Here is a 19,548-nt window from a genome sequence, read left to right on the forward strand (position 1 = left end):
AGGAGTCTGTGTATTTGAGGCTAGCGTCCAGGGGGAGGGTGGGAGGTGCTAAGCAGCCTTTATGGTCTCATATGGCCTTTCAGAGCAGTGAGTGTGATGGAAGCAAGGCTTGCAGGGAGCGCGGTGGTGTGGCTACTACGGCTAGGGGAAAACATTTGTTGTTAGACTCAAGAAGCACGTAAAAATTCAGCAATTTTTTTTTACTGGAAAGATGTTAATGAAAGTCATACATCTATGTTCCCTTTTGTATTTTTGAAATCGTATTTGCTCTTGCCTTTTCAGATAAAACTTTTTCTGACATTTGTTTTCTTCCAGCCATGCTAAGAGGTTGATAATATTTGAACTTTCTTAGATGAATAGTTCTATGTCTTTTGTTTGAAAAGAACACGATAGAAGAAGCTCACACTGAAACAGAGCATAGTGCGGTTGGCAGCCCCAAAGAGATTTTAAGAGTCAGTTGGCATTAACTCTTGTGTAACTGTTCTCCCGTTTGCAGAGGTGGGGGGCCAGGCTTGGAAGCTCTTTCTGTGTTGTTTTGGTGCTCAGCAATAGGACCATGGAAAATATTGTGGGTTCAGCTGACTTTCTGAGGTCTCTTTGGCCACAGCGTGAATTTACCATAACATCAGTGTGCGGGGCTGCGGGGGTGGGGGGTGGTGGTGATGGTATTTTTAGACATACAGCCTAGCCGGTGGCTGTTAACAACCTGACTCTGGTATTTACAGTTCTCATCTATTACATGAAATACGGCGCTGCACATGATACACATTCTGCTCTAGAGATTTAGGGGCCTGTGGGTACAATGTAAGAAGCATACAGCATGCATCCCCAATCTTGTCTGACTGTGTTGGAAGCTTAATAAACAGCCAGGTTAGAAATGATCGGTTTAAGCCATAGCTCTGACTTGAAAAATATCTAGCTCAGCCATGAAGTTCCCTCCCAGGCTAGGGTTTGGGGAAATGGCTATGTTTTTGTAGAGCTTAAAGGATGCAGCCTGAGCCAGTGTAAGTCAGCAGTCCGCCACGGATGTTGCTCTGCGGCAGCTCTGTGGTCTCTCAGGGAGCCTGTGCCGGCTCGCAGCCCATCTCGTCGGAGGCTCCTGTCAATGGAGGCTCCACATCCTGCGCCAGGCAGGGCGCTGCGCGCATGCCCCGGCCCCGTCGTTTAGTGGTGTCAACTTATTAATTTCCATCTCCGACTTCAGGCCTGTTAGTTTCCTGTCTGAAAGCATGATTACTTTTGTCCATGTGGCAAAATAATTAGCATACAGATGAGCAGGGGCCCCGGGTCTGAGCGCCGGTAGAGAAGAGGTGCGGTGGGAAGTTGATTGGATGCACGGAGAACAAACGGTGGGCGTGCGGAAGCAAAAGAGTTTGTAGTCGTGGAGCAGGTTGGAGAATTTTCTGGGTGAGTCCCTAAGATGGAAGCAGGGGTGGCTGCCGTGGGCACGGCGGCTCGGAGGCTGGCCTAGCCGGAGGAGCCCCTGGGATGCGCGCTCCGGGCGTTCACTCGGACCACTTTGCTTGCCGTTCTTCGGGTTTGCTCCTTGCCGGTCCCTCCAGGTAAATATGTCCTGTTCTCCTTGTTGTTTCCGGAGCGTTAGGTCCGCTTCCCAAAGTGGAGCAAAGTTCAACTCCGACGGTGGGTAACAAAAGGGTCGGCCTTTTGCTGCTGGTCTGGGGCAACCGCTTCCTGCACCTTCCGTGCGTGCGTCTGGAGGGAAAATGAACTGGTTCTCGAGATTATTGTTTTCAGAAATTTACAGCAGCCATTATTCAGTATGTTTAATTAATATTTTCCGAAACAGTGTATCCAGACCAGTAAAATTAACAAATGTTGTTTAAATGAAAGCCCAGACATAATTAGTTTTGACTGGTATATATTTTTCCTAGCCGGAAGAAAATTTTAGCTAATTTAACCAGCAACTTACTGGAGATTTTGCAAATCGAACTGAAGTTTCTATTGATCTGTAGGGTCTACAGATAAGAGACAGAAAAATTAGCACAGGCTCTGATACTTTCAGTTCTTTTCAGAAAAATGGAGACTGTTTTTACAAATCAGTCTTCTGAATTGAGAAATAAGTATAAAGCCTGATGGAATCCTAATTTTCTATTGTCATCAGTGGCACACGTTTCTTATATAATCCTGTGATTGTAGTACTGCAATAGGGGTGTTTTAATATTTAGTTAAATATACTTTCATCTCAAGAAATTCACTGATAAATAGTTCTATCCTGTTTTCATAATCCCTATTCTTCTTAAAAGGTAGGGTTTGCATTTTAACTGACCTAATTATTTCATCTGCTTTTAAGGTAGGACTTCAGTAGAAATTATTATCCTTTAACTGTCTTTTTATAGGTTTCTGAATTTTTAAAAATCACTTAAGGATTTTATTTTGCTTTTATTTTGAGGTTTTTTAATTTTTTTTTTTTTACAGAGTTGCTTTACTTCAGCTGTTTGCTTTAGACAATGACAGTGAATATTTGATTAAAAATGCAACTTTTTGGAGGATCATTTCTTCTGTTTAAAAAAGCTATGTCTTTCCAAAAAAGAAAAAAAAAAAAAAACTACCTTCAATAAACCTAAACCTCAAACACAAGATATTGGAAAACCTTTTAACCCTTTATATGCAGCTTCTGACACTTGGTTTTGATGATTTTCCCCCTCATACTTGAAGTTTCTGAATACTCACATTGAGCTTTGCATAATAGCTGAATTGTCCATTTTTACATCAAGGAATATATATGTATATACAAATAAAATCAATTTTTTCTTTTTTCTTTTTAAATTTGCTGGTAAACTAGGTTGAGAAAACAACTGAGGTGTGTTGTTTTTTTTTTTAAATTTAACCCAAACAGTATTAAATACCAAATTATTTCAAAATAGATTTGTGAACTCTTACCTAGAGAAAAAGAATATTTCTTTTATTTTTCCACTGTTATATTTTATTTTAGAGTTGAGCCAAGCCTTCTATGATTAAAATCATTCCTTTTAGTTTTATGATGGGTTATAACTTTCTTGGGGCAAAATATCAGCATTCATTTTGTGACCTAAACGTGTCCATTTACACCCAGAAGAGAACACTTGACTGTTACCTACCACGTTGCTTTCTTTGTGCCTGGCTGCCTTTCAGAGGTAGAGTCTAGCTTTTTTTTAAGGGCCAAAATTATGTCATATTAGTTTCCACTTGACAGAGTTACTTTACGCCACTGTCTGTCACACTGGTTCTCGGGCACACTGGTTTTGTGGACTTGGGAAGGGCTTCCCTTCAAAGACAGTGAAAAGTCCCAGGGCTGGAAATATGGTGATGTGTGCCCAACTGGAAATGTGGTTTCTAAGGGCATTTTTCTTTTTTCATTTTTTTCTTTTTTTTTTTTTAGTTTAGCTCTAAGGTTGCAGATAAACTTTAGAAAGAAAAGCAGCCTTTTATAGCAAATTTCTTTAAGCTCAGTGAGTGGCTAAAATATCAATCTGAAATCAGGCACCCTTCGATTCCAAAGGGAAGAGAGGTCGGTACACGGGAGGTCTCTGTGCCTAGGGTGCCCCAGGGCCAATCTTCAGTGGGTTCCCGGTGATGGAGAATGACGAGGGTATCAATATTTTTTCTTTCAAAAGGTTATTGACCTTATTGGTTTAAAATTCTGTACTAGGATGTATTTTTGTACTCTTGGGGAACTACAATTAATCTCTTCAAAGGTTCTGTTGAGTGCACGTATACATGTGTTTTTAAAATGTCAGTGTGGAAATGTTGTGTGAATGCTGACAGTGTTTGAGCCATTGGATTAATATGTGTGCCATGTAGACCTGTTTTAGACATATTTGGGTACTCATTGTATAGTTGAAAGGAACTTTATGACTCAGTGTTACGTACTGACTGCTTTTCACTAAAGTCTGACTGCTTTTACATGGTGCAATCAAATGGCTTTAAAGAAAATTTACCCCCAAGACGGTTGGCCGTTTGCTTGAGATGTTTTCAGGTTGGGATGTCGGACTTAGGTCGCTACATCAGACAACTCATGGATTAATAACTTACGGGGTAGGGGTTCTTTTTAGTACGTTGATGAAGATTTTTATTAGAGGATTTCTAGCTCAAACACTGTTTTGAGTACCATCTTTATGCCTGGACTCCGTGTATTTTAATGGCACTCAACAGAATGTTTTCTTAAAAGTCAGCATTACCCCTCAATCACAAGGTCTCCCATATCACTCAACCCTAAAAGAGATGGACAGTTCTTAGAGACTGACTTTAAATTTAGCCCAAGCTCCCCTCCCTGGTACATGGATCCACTTGCCTGTTACCATCTGATCAGAGGCTGAAAGCACAGAGCATGGTCGCCATGAAACAAATGCTAGCCAGACTGGTTGTGGAAATAATTGAGTCTGCAGGGCACCCCATAGAGAGCCATCAAATCAAGTCTGCTCTGGAGCGGTCGGCTAGATTGTGAACATTCAGAAATCAATGCTGCATCTGCTAGTGGACCCTCAGGTTCACTGAAACTCCCACCTGCCTAATGCATCTGGGCAAGAGCTTTTCAGAAACCAGTTTCCTTCAGGATAAATTTAATACGTCTTGAGGGCCAGGCACAAGCAAATTGATTCTGTCCATCTCTGCACCAGGAAAACTCATAAACATGAGTTTTCCAGAACCCTAGGATTAAGGGATGCTATTCCGTGAAATATCCCAAGCCTATTCCCTTCATACCTCATGCCAGCATGGCATTTTTTAATTAGGAAGTTGATTAAAAAGGGCACGGTAGACCACGGATGTATGGCCCTTTGGCATCCACCCAGCTGTTTGTTGTCTGGGTGGCGCTCATCACCAGTTGCAGGAAAGAGGGGGGATTTGTGGTGAGGCTGAGGGGTGGCGAGAATGGAACTGTCCTGGTGTATGTGCTCATGGCACTGGTTGTAGCTTCATCCTTACAAGCCCTCTCTGCAGACAGACTTGGTGGCTTCCTTCAGGAAACAGTGATCACTGCACTTTGAGCACATGAGCAATGGATGCATTGCATTGAGAAATCCTGTGGTTCTGATTTCTCAGTGGCTAATATGATAGGTCATAATTATTTGCATTTTCTGGTTTCAAAAATCTGACCTCATGTCCTGTAGTTTGGCGAGAATGGTCACAGTTCCCAGAATAGTGCTGTGTCGTTTATCATCAAGAGTAACTGGTTTTCTTTCTGTTTTTTTCTTTTCTCTTTTGTTCTTTTTCTTTCTTTCTTTCTTTCTTTCTTTCTTTCTTTCTTTCTTTCTTTCTTTCTTTCTTTCTTTCTTTCTTTCCTTCTTTCCTTCTTTCTTTCTCTCTCTCTCTCTCTCTTTCTTTCTTTCTTCCTTTCTCTCTCTCTCTCTCTCTCTCTCTCTCTCTCTCTCTCTCTCTCTCTTCTCTCTCTCCCTCCCTCCCTCCCTTCCTTCCTTTCTTTCTTTCTTTTCTAAGGGAAGCTTCTTTCTTCATTGGCTCATTTTAGGGCATGGAGTATATTATCAGAAGAATAAATGTGATACTCGATTGTAGTGTTCCTGTGGCCAACGTGGTCTGAATAAGTACCATGTGATGAGTGAAACCCTGCCCCCTCCCACAAGCTTCTTCCCAACCCGAGAGCCCCAGAGAAGCAGGAAGAGACGCCCAAGTGAACTTGGGTGGTGGGGTGGCCCTCGGGCCGCTATGTCCAGGACAGATGTTGACTCGGGGTTTGAGATCAGGGGAGTGTGTCTCTCTCCATGGGAATTCCAGCTGCTGGGGTAGAGATTCTTCTTTTTGTTCTCCTCTCCTCAAGCCCAACTTGCAAATTTATGAATGATGTTTAGATTCTGCCTTTTAAAACAATTTAGTAACAGTCTTGTTAGACTCAGTAACAAGGATGGGCAACGCAGGGGCTCCCTCACCATCTTCTCCTGGAAGAAAAAATATCAGTCAGTGCTGAAAATTAAAGGGATAGCTCCTTAAACTCATCTCCTCCCTTCATTTTTAGCACATTAATGAGCAATTCATACACCCTGCATGTATTGAGCACCTACTGTGTGCAGAACGAAAAGAGGTAGCACTGTGATAAATTTCTAACCCACAGTGAGTCAAGGTGTGTAGACATACATACATACATATAATAACTATATATTAATATATAGTATATACCTATGGCATATATTTATAAATATAATTTATATAAGTATATTTATATATTTGAATATTTGTATAAGTATAAACATATAATATAGCTATTATTTATATGTATATTATACATGTATAACACATGTTATATTACATATAACGTACATATGTTTATATTTATATATTATATATAAATATATGCTTAGTAATCACAATTCTTCTATGTCTACTTTTTCTTGAATACATTTTGAAAGAGATTAAACCATTTTTCTCACTTAAGAAGAGAGTAAGATAATCGTCGATGTCCCTTTCTTAGATGATTCATACTTCAGGGATCCAGGTGATAATTCTGAAAATTAGCTCTCAATTGCATGGCATTGTATAACCATATTTCTCTACTTGATTGAACATATGATTTAAGTGTATCTCCTTCTTATAAAATCTAAACTCCAAGTTTGTGAGAGTTGTAGGTAGTTGGTCCTTATTCATCATGGTTTATATATGTATGTCTTAGCTGTCCCCTTTTGATATGCAGTTACAATTGAACAAGTCTTTGCTTACCTGAGAGTGCGTGAAACAGTAAACAAACTTCTGTTTTGAGGAAGGAGGGTTGGTAAATGTCAGGTGTCTGTTTTGCAATTTCTGAACGTTTTAAAGCTGTTGATCCCAGAGATCAGCAGCAGAACATTTGAGGAAGGCATGGCTAAGCCCCAGATCACCACTGACGGCGTGGCGTCCTGTTCCCTCACCTCTGACTCAGGTCTGTGACGTCACGCTCGGCCTCGACGCAGGGAGCTGAGCAGGGTGGAGGCGGGCAGTGACCTGGCCATCCACAGGCTCACCACTGCCTGGAGAGACATCGAGGGGAAGAGAAGAAGAGGATTCAAATTAGAAACTGGTCATGCATTCAGACATTCAGATGACTCAACTGCAGTCCCATTGGAGGCAGATCTGTTCAGAATAAGAACCTTCAATTAAGTCCTTTTTCCCCCCAACTTTTAAAAGAATTGTCATTGGAGTAGAGTTGATGTACAATGTTGTGTTAGTTTCTGCTGTACAGCAAAGTGAATCAGGTATACACATACATACAGCCACTCTTTTTAGATTCTTTTCCCATATAGGTCGTTACAGAGTATTGAGAAGAGTTCCCTGTGCTGTACAGCAGGTCCTTATTAGTTACCTATTTTATATAAAGTAGTGTGTATATGTCAGTCCCAATCTCCCAGTTTATCCTTCCCCTTGATTAAGTCTCGTAAAGGAAAAGTTAGGTTAGAATTAGCATTTTATATTCTCTCGGAGTCTGGAACTGTAAGTAGCTCAGACATCAAAAAGCTGCATGTCTTTGCTTACAGATGAAAGTCTGAGATTACGTAAAAGTGAGAAGTGCTGGTTGATGGTAGATACTTGTATATAACAGGAAAGGAAATCTTAATCATTTGCTCAGATAAATTTCAAACTCATCTGTTAATTGTTCCTTGGTGAACATGGCACATTTGGTACTGAATTAACACTTGAAATTTTCCACCAACTTTGTGTTTTGAATCTTCCTTATCTTTTGCAATTCTCTGCATTGTCCCAAGAACAAGAATGGAGGTAGTTTCACTGCCCAAATGTTCTTTCGCTCATTTGCTGTTACTGGGATTTTGTTAGCTCAAAAACAATCCTTTTCCCTGAGAGACCCACACCCATAGTGCAAGCCAAGAAGTGTTGTGTCTGTTCTCCAGGGACGGTTTAACACACCTGTTTACAAATGGACTCAGCCACCTGTTCATCTAGTTAAAGATCAAAGAGTGTCTCATCAAAGGGGTCGGTTGGGTGGGAAGGACGGTGAGATTTGTGAGATTAGATGTGACTTCTCATTTTTAATACGTAACACTTCATGTATGTTCAACTTTGAAGAAGTTAGAAAATACACTCAGCCTGTGATAAATATTCATGGCTGTCAGCATGCCAGGGGTTAGAGGCAGAATGTGTACAGGGCGCGGTATGGCCAATGATATTTTGTACTTGGTGCTTTACAGCTTCAAAATTCAGCATATGCAGATTGAATCATTTGTTTTAGCTTCAGATGCATTACTGAAATGTGAGGGATGCTGACTTGGCAATCAGCATTAGAAAAATGGGGCTCTAGAGGAGAAAACAACCTTCAGCACCTGATCTCCGCACGTCTCATCCTCTCTGCACAGCCCTGTTCCTTGCCTGCTCTCCACCCCGCAGCCCGGCCCTGGCCCCATTCTCCTTGATGGGAACGTGCCCACTGGCTGTAAGTTTGGTGCATCAGCACCCCCACTTGCTCCTGCCCAGGGACTTTCAGGTAACCAAGGGCAGCATCAGGAGGACCACTAACAAACCGCTTTACTGATTTTCAGGTCTCTCCCAGAGTCAGGATCTCTCCCCACTAGCTTGGTGCTATCGGTTGGGTTACACATGTGCTACGAAATTCTGAGTAAAATTCTTCAACATGTTGAAAGTGAACAATGACACTAGGAACCTTCTCTTTCCCATTAGCTGCTCAGAGGGGATTTTCACCGAATAGTATACATTTTAGTCATCCTTAGGCATCCTTTCCTTTTTTAAAAACATTCCTTTTTATTTTCTCAGTGAGGCTTTCCCATCTGTAGCTAACCTAGACAACGACAGAGCTCATGTGAAGGTACCTCATCATAGGTCAGCTCTTCTCATAATTCGGGGGTGACTTTAAACAAGTCATTTCTACTCTCCACATCTCAGGATCTTTGCTTAAAATGGGGGATTGAACTCCGTAACCTCCCAGCTCCTTTCCGGTTCTAACGTTGTGTGTCTCTGTACCTGCCACCCCTGGGCAGGGTCTCCTCTGCAAAGGTGTCACTGTGCAACGGTGGGGCTTCAGGCTGCTGGCAGTGCCCCTGCCAGAGGGCAGCAGCACCTCCTGCTCCTTAATTGGGATCATTTCCAAGGAAGAGCAGGAAGCGAGCCTAAGGCCAATAGCCTGGAAGATTTAGAGGAGGTGTTGCTTTTGATTAGTGGGTCTAATCCAGGATTGCTCAGGTCAGTGGAACTGACGTGGGATTCACCCAATCAGAGGCTTCTTGGTCACCTAGAGAAATTACTGGACTGTGTGTGAAACTCAAGACATGTAGCTGAAAACCAACCTCCTCTTAAGTTCTTTTCTCTCTTGATTTTATCATCTCCTTTGTGACTATGACTTTATTTTGCTTTAGGCAAGTATTCCTTTATGGCAACTATACACGGTGAGCTGTCCTGTGAATCCACACACGTCGTGCGCTGCGCAAGCTCAATTACTCCTGTTCTTCTTCTCCCCACTCGACCGGTGGTGGTGGATGTCCACCACCTGCCACGCTGCAGGCAAACAAAGTGTATGCAGTTAGCATCACGGGCTCCGTGCCTGAAGAGATAGCCCCATTGTTTTCTGCTTCACCTTCTTTCCAAGAAGCAGTATTTAGATATAGCAGTAACGGCCCGGGTACACGCAGGTTAAGCACACATTTTTAGCAGCTAACATCCATTATACAATTCATGCCCTACTTCTGGTAGCCTAAAGCACCCAAAGTGACAAGGTCTTGTGAGTACAAATAAACACTAAGTTTTCGCCACGGTAGCCAATGGTATGTTCAGAAATTTAAAAGAGTGGGCTGGGTATTGTCCTCAAAATGTCCCACTAAAGTCGAAAAGAACGATAAGCCCACCATGGGGGGTGGGGAGTGAGATGGAGAAGTCACCTCACGAGCGATGCTAGACAGCCCTCCCAGCGCACACCGGAAACTCCAGACTTCCCACCTGAGTCACAGAAGTCTTTCCAGGTCGCTGCTACCCAGGAGGCCCCTTTGGGAAATTTTAAATGAAAATGTGTTTGGTTTAATACAACATCCGCTCTATCAAGAGCTAAAAATGCCACATACATAACTTTTCTCTAAGCGTTGGGAAACGCTTCTCCATCCAGAGACAGTGGAAGGATGCAACAGGAGAAAGGTGCTCTGCATGGCAGTGGAGAATGGGCTGGAAGGAAGGAGGAATGAGAAGTGGGAGGAAAGGAGCCTAAAAGGAGAGAAGAGTTCACGGACGATAGAGAAATGCTTAAGATATGTACTTCGGCTATTTCCAATTCTAATTTAAAGTGGGATGTTGTAAAGGTGGGTCAACTGGTAAAATCATACTTTCGGAAGATCAAAATTTCAGTATTATATGACAAACCTAGAAAAATAGACTATCAGGAAAACATCATAATGACAGTAATAATAATAGCTAATATTTATTAACAGATGCACTACGTTGAATGCTTTACTTATGGATTTTATAATGTGAAGCCTACAAGAAGCTATAGGATTACGGGTACTCTTATTATCTCTATAATTGTAAAAGGCAAAATAACATACTCATTAAAGAGTTCAGGTTATTAAACGTATATACTGTTTAAGAAAATAAACCCCCAAATGAAAGCTTTTTATTAAATGTGAATGTAATTGAAGAGTGTCTGTATCTATAATTTAGAACTTGTTTGGGCTGACAATCATGATTTTATGTAGGCTCAGCGCTTATTTACAGAATTTGATCGAACTATGTGGCAATGTAGAGGTTTATCATTCTACTAAATGATGAACTAAGAGAATGAAGACATTCAGTCTTGAGGTATTCAAAAATAATCCCATGAGGTGTCTCATAAAACAGTTAAAAGACATTTAAGAAAATAATGGGAATAGTTATTTCCTCTTTGCTCTGGAAAGCTCTATGTCAAGTTAAGGATTTTTTTTATTTCCACAGAGAGAGGTATGTTACAGAGACAAATTTCTAATGAGCTCTATAACAGAGTAAGGGTTGTGCCCCAAACATGTGTATGAAATTATGTGTAAAGATAAATAAGCCATGCAATTCAGGCTTCATTATGGCTTTCAAATTAGTAATAGTCTACTCTTCTATGTTAAGATCAAATATAAGCATGACTCACAGAATGTATAACGTCTCCAAGAGTAAAAATATAAATACTATTCTCACTCATTTTGCTTCAGGGGAGGACCAAAGCCATGCTGCGGAGCTACACCCCTTGTTTCTTTTCTGCAGTGTGAACCATTTCCCCTTATTCCAAAGGGTCTCTGGGATCCAGAAGGACATCAAGTAGGGTCTTTTCCTGTCTTTTCCTGTTTTGGCTCTTGGAGGAAAGACATCCAGCCTTCCTCCTTACACTTTTGCTAACTTTTTCAAAAACTAGTTATTTCAAACTAATTTATAACCCTATATCATGCTTATGCAAAGCCTTCTTCAGAATGTCAGATTTCTTATCTGCTCGCAGATCCTGCTGAAATTAAGCAGGCATTCTTTCCACTGAGCTGCAGACCCCCCCAGAGAGCTGCCCCTGCAGAGAGTCACACAACCCAGAGGAGGGTGGCAAAGAACACGTTTTAAGGGCCTGTGGACCACGGATCGCATTCTAGTTCCAAAGTTCCATTTTACACCAGCTGAGATTTTCAGAAAGCGTGCTTGATTCTGTCAGTTTTATTTTTTAATTAAAATGCCATCACTGTGCCAGGGATGCTGAAAAACAGAAATAAACAACAACAAATGACTGCTTCCTTCACCCTGTCCTCATTGATGTACTGAAGGCTGTGGATGTAGAAGATGCATCCTTAATACTTACATGTGTATGTTCTGAAAAGGAATGCAAAGTTTAAGTCATTTCTCAGGTGTTAAGTTCATTGCGATTCCATTCTTTTTTTGTTGTTGTTCTCAATGCCCAGGCCACCCACAATTTGTGTCTTCTCTGCTTCATTCATTCTTTTCAGACAATGCACCCCAACCAACAGCTAATGAGCCAAGTAGCAAAGAAATATTCTTTTCTCTCCTCTTCTTGCCCAACTTCCACCTTTTCCTCTCAGCCCCCTTCTGACCAGAACCTCTTGGTATTCCACTTCTGAGGGTCCTACCCATCCCAAGAGGCTCCTCCCACAGTGTGTGAGTGAAGTGCCCTTGGTGGGATGAACACGTTCCTTTCTGTCCTCGCTTAACCGGATTCAGGCTTTGCCTCCATTCTAAATATAGGAAGAACAGATAATGGAATGAAACTATCAAAAATGCTACCTTAGAAAACCTCAGAAGTGCTATATTCTTGGGGAGGGAGAATAAATTGTGGTTCTATTCCTTGGTGGTCAATCCAGTCAGAAACCAAAGGTAGAAGCAGTGGAAAAGCAAACAGTCTGGTTCCAAACATACATGGGGACAGAGTGGGAGAAGGAGGGACCGGGGAGGCACATACTGTCGATACTACCACGGGGTGACTTTACAGGATGGGAGTCCCAGCTCCGGCCTCGTGCTCTGAGTTCTCTTAGATTCCACCCTTTCCGCAAACTCTCTTTCCAAAGCCCAGATGCGTAAGGGAGCGTCTCACCCAGTGCTCAGAAATTGCAGACTCTCCTCACTGCCATCCATAAATCCGAGCTTCGCCCAAGCAGCCTTGTCACACACAATTAGATACTCAGTACTTGTAAGCGAGCATTATGATTCACAGGCATTGCGAGCTGAGGCATGAGCTCACCCAAGGACCTAAGGATGGTGAGGAGGTGCGGTGCACACACCCCAGTAATAACCTGGAGCCGCTGCACACTGAGTCACTGGTGTCCAGAGTCTCTGCTTGGCTGACTTGCTTAAGTGATACCAGGCCAGAGATTCAAGCTCCTTCGGTAGAGTGTGTCTGCTCTCGAATCTTTTACAACATGTGTCTTAAAGCAGATCTCAAGCTTGAGGCAAAGTAGGCTCACAATCTGTGTTTAATTGGATTGAGCGTCTTATGGGGGGGGCAGAGGTCTCATTACACGTCCCCATTTGCTCCTGTCCCCCTGACCAGTGTCAGACCCAGCGAAGCGAGTGAGGGGCTGAGGGCCTGGCCTCCCCCGAACACACTCAACCCCAGAGAGTTCATTCACTCTGACTGCAAGTGGAGTGGGGGCCTCCAGTCGTGCGACACAGCTGCCTGGTCCTCACGCTCCGGACGATGCCGTCACCCTTCATTTAACCCAGGGAAGCCGTTCCCGGCCTCTACCTTAGACCCATTCGAGATCAGCTGTGCTGCGCTCCACCCCTCACATCCTGCGCTCCCTTTCCATGTTACATAAGGAGAGTTGGAGAGTGTTTATTAGATGAGGCGGAGCAGTTACCTGATCCAGGCTGCTGGGCCACGTCCTTGTCTAGATGCATCAGCACAGACACACAGGTTGGACACAAGCGTGTGTGTGACGTGGTCTCAAGGACGCTGCCATGTGCTACACGTCTTTGGGCTCACGCTCCGTCAGCCAGGATTTACCATCAGCCTCCTTTCTGATTCCTGTGTCATCTTGGTTATCAAAATCTTAAGATCCTCACTTGTCATCTGCAGTCTTGAAATCAGATCTCGCTGGTCATGTTCAGATCGGGGTTTGGAGGCAAAGAAGAGTCTGACTGAGGTGAGATGTTAGTATGGCCAGAAGATGAGCCCTCAGAGCATCAGGGTTTAACCCAGCGGAGATTGTATGTCCACAGATTGGATATCAAATGTAGGAAATTTCTTCGGTGTTCTATTTTTTTATTTGCTCACATTGTTTGTTGGCTATTGGTAGAGGAATTTTGCTATATGTTCCCTTCCATCTGAAAGTTGTGCATATAATTATTCTTTCACCATTTCTTCAACCAACTCTGTATCAGATTAGATGCTGTGGTCATAAGAAAATAAATCAGAATTACCCTCTGTTCTCAGAAATTTTATAGACCAGTAGGGATGAAAATACAAATTTATAAATGACTCTAGTGTGATTTGAAATTTGACACAAATGGTAAGCAACCATAAATTACATGTTATGATTGTCTCAAAGAAGGGAGAGACTGTGTCAACAGGGCTAGAGTGGAGATAACATGAAAAAGGTCGTGTCTGACATAATCCTTGAAAGGAAAGTACATTTCAACAGAAAATTATAGAAGGAGGAAAAAATTGGGACGGGGGAAATAAGGTGAGGAAAGTTGCTGGGAAAGGATACACGTGGCTCTACTAAGGGACGACTTAGAGACCGTTTGTTGCAGTGAGGACAGAGGGAGCAGAGGACAGACCTGAAGCCCAGGGTGGGGTAGGTCACTGTGGGTCGTGCCTGTCATCCTCACAAGAGTCTACGTACGATGAGCTGATGACTTTGTTCTGCAGAGAATGGGAAATTGCGGAAGGTTTTTGTGTAGTTGAGTGACAAGACCAGAGCTATTCTTTGGGATAATTAATCTGGCAGCCAATCAGTGGCTACTTCCTGCCAATTCTGTCTCTAAAATAGCTCTCCCAACTGTTTCTTCCCTTCCATTCCCCCTACCACTTTTTCAGAGTAGACTGTCATTATCTTTCTCCTGGACTCTTACAGTCGCCTTAGATGCCGCTCTCCCAGCCCCACATATACTCACACTCACACTTACAAATGCATCTACATTCTGTTTTTAGATTAATTATTCCAAAGTACAGCTTTGGCATTTTCATGCTCCAACAGAACCGGGGTCTTCCTGTTTCCTACAGAATTCAACCCAAACACCCAACCTACCGTTTGAGGCAATTCCCCGCCCATTCTCAAGTCTGCCTTCCATCCCTGGCCTATCCTCATCAACTGCAGATCTTCAGGGCAGTGAGGAACATGACTCTCTCCTGGCCATGCTGTCCCTTCCTGCTGCCCTGTCCTTCCCTGATGTCCATGCAAACATGCTGTCCACCCATCAGAGGCTGGTTCACATGCCACCTTTCCACAAAGTCCTTACTAGTCCCCCCAGAGGAAATCCAGCCCTTCTCCCCGAATCTCTACAGCCTTTACTTCTGTGGTCTTATCGTTGTCGCCTTTGTATTTACAGTTCTTTATGTCACAGTACAACCCCCCCTGTGCGGCTCTGAAACGCTGCTGTTAGTGAGGGCGACTCCTCCCCACACATTGGACATGGTTGGTGCTCAGCGACTCTGTTAATTGAAGAGAGGCTGGTGGGGCGACCTGGAACACAGCACTCTCTTCACGGCTGTTGGAGTGACCAACACACCATCTTTTCGGGGGACCTCGAAAGTCCTGGGTCTTCTGTTGTGATTCAGTATAGAGTTATTTATCCCAGGAGTGGTGATCACCTCATTTTGGTCTGTGTTACTACATTGTGTACCTTGATCTTTGGAATAGGTATGTTTTTATTGCATGGAAAGTAGTTCACAAGGTGCTTAGGACACTTGGATGAGTGGGTGTGCCCTGACTTTTCCCTGAATCACTGGGAGACTTCCTGTAAAAATGATGTTGCCTCTAAACTCCCTGAAGAAAAATTTCATAAGCCAGGTGTACAGACTCCTATTTGAAAACCTGAACTTTCCATACACTTAATTTTCCTTCCTCTACTTATTCAGTAAGTGTGTTCTGTCTCATTCGGACCATTTGATACCGCTTAAAAAATAAATAGTTGTGTATCTGCCACTTGAGTTCAAGCAGCTGGGAAGGACCCTCGAAAACCCAAACTCCTAATGCTTATTCACAGCAATCGATATTAGTGCTGGGAGGGAAATGGAATTGAACTCCTGGAAGGGAAAAGTTCTCCCTTTTCCTCCAGGGCAAGAACTGGGATGGAACGAGGATGAGTCTGTGGCATAGAATTTCGGGAGGTGGGCTCCTCAGAGAGAGCATAACATGGCAGAGGAGGTTTTGACCCCCCTTCTTGTCTGGTCTCAGAAGTCTCAGAATTCTGATCCTGAAAAGGAGGGGGGCTTCGAAGTTAACTGGAAGAGACTAACGCTGGGCCCAGGGAGTCATCATGGAGAAATAGGCAGCCGCTGAACACCTAGACCAGCTCTGTCTGCCACAGTGATCTTAGGGTGCAGTGGTCTCAGCGAAGGGTCTGCTCCCAAGGTAGTGAAGAATCCTCTGTGCTTTATGATAATTTCAAAACCTGACATGTATTTTAGCAATTTAAATAGTATGGCTATGCTGAAGTAAACTTACTCAGGGAAAATAGGTATTTAGGTATTGAACTCTATTTCTATGTATTTTAAGCAAAAGCTGGTTTAAGGGGTCCACTTTAGCCCTCTAACGTAGGGATGAGTAGAATCGGTGTGGTCCACTTAGGTGAAGTAGGCATATAGTTCCATACCCTGCCTGCCGTGTTTCACTGGAATTTGCAATGTCCTTTCTATTTACTGCTGGGCTCTGCTTCAATGGTGATGGTTTTATAGATTGTGAAGGGGTTTGTGATATTGATAAAGGAGTAAGAGACTAAGTAAGAAAAGAAAAGAAAACCAGTAACCTAGTGCTTATTGTGAAGTTAAAGTGAAGAGGATGGGGGATATCATTAGCGCAGAAGCACAGATCAGGCTTCCGGGGGAGGCTGAGGTTCAAATCGCCACCCTCTTTCCACAACTCACGTAATGCCCTTCCTGTGTTAACCTGAACTATCCTTAGGACCTGGCCCTCCCCTTACTAGTATTGTCTGTACCACTCACTGGCTGTTCTAGTCACCTAACTTCTCAGGGTACTTATTAATGAATGCATTCATTTCCCACGCAAAGCTAGATTGTATTTCCTTGAGAATGTGGGTATCAATTTCCATCATATGAATTTTCAAGTACCTTACACACATAAAAGGTGTTCAGTAGATACTTGTTTGATTATTGGACTGATTTGGGACGCAAATATCACATATCGTTAATATGTCGTTAAATCCAGTATGGCTGCAACATCTTAGTTCACCTTCTGGTGTCTTTTTTGGCTTTCTGCTTCCACATAATCCTAATTCAAATTTCTGTTCTTGAACAGAAGAGTCTTCAAGAGACGCTGCAAATCAGAAATATAAAAATGGAAACCCGATTGCCGGTAACCCTGTGTAGCGAGTGCGTGTGCGTAGGACCCCGGTGTGGCTCACCGTGTGAGGGTTCCTCTGTGGGCAGCAGGGCTCGGGGCTGATTCTGGAGGGGGTGTCTCGTTTCCTACCCTGTTCTCCTGAGAAGGAAGGTGGCAAATATCATTTTCGTTGATGATGGAGTTTGTGACTCACACAGCCATGGACTGTGGTCATTTTCCGATAAGCTGGCTTTTGTTTTGTTTTCTTTTGGTTTTTCAAGTCTCCTCTTGGCTTCTGGGATAAATGAACTGCTCTTGACGTGGAATCCCGTAGGATGCGTGGCCTGCCCAATGTGACCTGTTGAGAACTATCCTGACACGGTCCATACACCACCCAAGTGTTCCTTCGGCTGAAGTGAATCCGTGGGCCTAGTGACCCACGCTCGGCAGGTGGGATCCCTCCTTCCAACCCAAGCCGAACTAAAGGGCGATGCTCTTCCTTCAGAAATAGGGACATTTGATTTTCCAGTTTTGACTGTGTTGCTCTTTAACGCCTTTTGGTAAACAAAAGTCAGTTGATAGGCATTTACTGAGGTCCTGGTCTGTGCTGAAGACGGTGCTAGGTGCTTTGAGGATGTGAAAGAAGAACGGGCCATATGACAGGAGCGAGTAAGAGGAAAAGGTGCCCCAGTGGAAGAACACGGAGTTATGGGCTTTTCCCCAAGTGTGAGCCCAGCAATCACACCACCGCCATACTTGCTTCACCTTGTCCACTTTTTGGACACACAACGTTATACCGCTACCTATAAAATGGAGCATAACATAAAGACGTGATGTCTATCAAGGTTCCTGGGAGAATAAAATAAGATCATGTTTGTAAAAGAGCTTTTACAACTCTACTGCCACGATGATGACATTCTTTTTCCTTTTCTTTTTTTTAAAAATCATTTTTAACCTAGAATTAAGGGTGGAGCCTGATTGCTTCCTCTGCAACACATAGTAGCTGCTAAGTAAATGCAAGTTGAATAATTTATTGAATGAAAACAAGGACATGTACTTTCACAGAAGTGACTCGGTACTGATTTTGACCGAGGGGTGCTCATAAGTAGCCCCTAAAGTCAGGAGTGCTTTTGCTTTTGCAAAGTCCTCCTCTTGAAAGGAGTCAACTGGCCAGTCAACTGGCCCTTCTCTCAAGGACCTTGTTCACAGGTCAAATAATGATTGTATAGTGCCATGCCTGTAATCTAATTAATGATTTTGGCTTTAGCAAAGTTTTGGATGAGACAAAGGAGCCCATTTAAATTCTTTAAGAGTTGTGCGTATTTGACTAGGTTTCTACTTTTTGCTCAGTCCCAGCCGTTGGAGCACACAGAGCTGTCTGTCTTTCCAGGGATGCAGGGAACACATCGTTCATTGTGAGCAGAGAGCAGCCACAGGCGTGCGCATATATCAGCACACTTAGCGGCAGACGCAGTGCCTGCGCTGACATCTCAGTTGAGTTTGAAGTCTGGTAGCCCCTCCTCCTCACCCTCTCAAAGGAAAAGGAGTCCCATGTTTCCAGAGCTCACCTTATATAGATGAACAGACTCATATGAAGGAACAAACCAAGACCGTTTCTGTGCATTTGTTTTACCAATTTGTGCAAAACACTCTGAATATTCTGAATATTTAGACAACACTTCCTGACTAATCAGTTCATGATTCACTCATTTATTTGATCTGCTAAAATTTCAACCTCAGGTCTGGCTGAGTACCTGTTCACAGAATTAGTTTCTGTTTCATTGTTTTATATTTGTGAAAATATTGATATCGGTTTATTTCTTCTCCATTTGCATGTGCATTTTTCCTGATAGTTGTGAAATGTGCCTTCGTTAATGTTCTTTAAAGGTAATTGGTGGAAGGAGTATTAACCTGTTATGGATATAAATTTTGGAGTAGACAGAGGGCCTTTTGTGAGCCTGAATTTTATAACCAATCAAACCATTTTTCTTTATTTTTGTGTCAACAGGGTCTAGCTCAGTGCCTGGCACATAATATACATTTAAAGGTTTTTGTTTGATCCTCGTCACATGAACTAGAAGTCTGGGCACTGTGGGAGATCTACATGATATTCCCATACTTAACTTTGCAATTAAAAAAGAACCTTTAGAATGGCTCTATTGTTTCATTTATGTATCAGTTGTGTTGTATTCTCTGATACACCTGAGTGCTGGGAGCAGAGCCTGGCACAGAAGAGGGCTCACAAGTGTGACTTAAGTGATGAGAAAATAGAGATGTCTACCCACATATGTGAAATGTGGCGTGTTGCAGTTCAAAAGGAACCTTCAACTTGTCTGTTTCAGATAAAGTTTCCTTATATAGAGAGAAAACGAGACAAAGAGGAAGGAAAAAAGGAAGAGACATGGGCGGGCAAAGACTAGGAAACAGAGAGAAAAGGGAAAAGTCAAGTGAGATGAAACGCAGAGTCGCACCGAGGGCAGAAAAGGAACGTGTCGAGTTGACAGAGGAAAGGGGCAGCATCCGGTCTGCAGAAAGCCAGGGGGACTCAGGTAAATGCAGGTGTCCCTGCTGCTTTAATAGGGGTGGGAAGAGAGAATCGGTGCCCAGTCAGTTCTTGCTGCTGTGGCCAGTTGTCTCCAGGGGACTGAGGGAAGAG

General features: G+C 43.1%; 1 protein-coding gene across 26 annotated transcripts in view; it reads left to right on the forward strand.

The window, feature by feature from the left end:
- MYT1L (myelin transcription factor 1 like) overlaps positions 1-19,548 on the forward strand; it is a 405,663-nt gene that overhangs the window by 5,786 nt on the left and 380,329 nt on the right. For 2 of the 26 annotated variants that reach the window (XM_067008245.1, XM_067008251.1), the window contains exon 1: positions 814-1,407. The exons of 21 other annotated variants lie outside the window; for them this stretch is intronic. The gene's annotated coding sequence lies outside the window, so the exon portion shown is untranslated. Of the gene's footprint in view, positions 1-813; positions 1,563-19,548 lie in introns of those variants that run through there. 3 more of the 26 variants (XM_067008261.1, XM_067008246.1, XM_067008250.1) reach the window with 2 other exon arrangements.

This window comes from Kogia breviceps, chromosome 11 (genome assembly GCF_026419965.1).
Source record: "Kogia breviceps isolate mKogBre1 chromosome 11, mKogBre1 haplotype 1, whole genome shotgun sequence".
NCBI classification, from domain to species: domain Eukaryota; kingdom Metazoa; phylum Chordata; class Mammalia; order Artiodactyla; family Physeteridae; genus Kogia; species Kogia breviceps.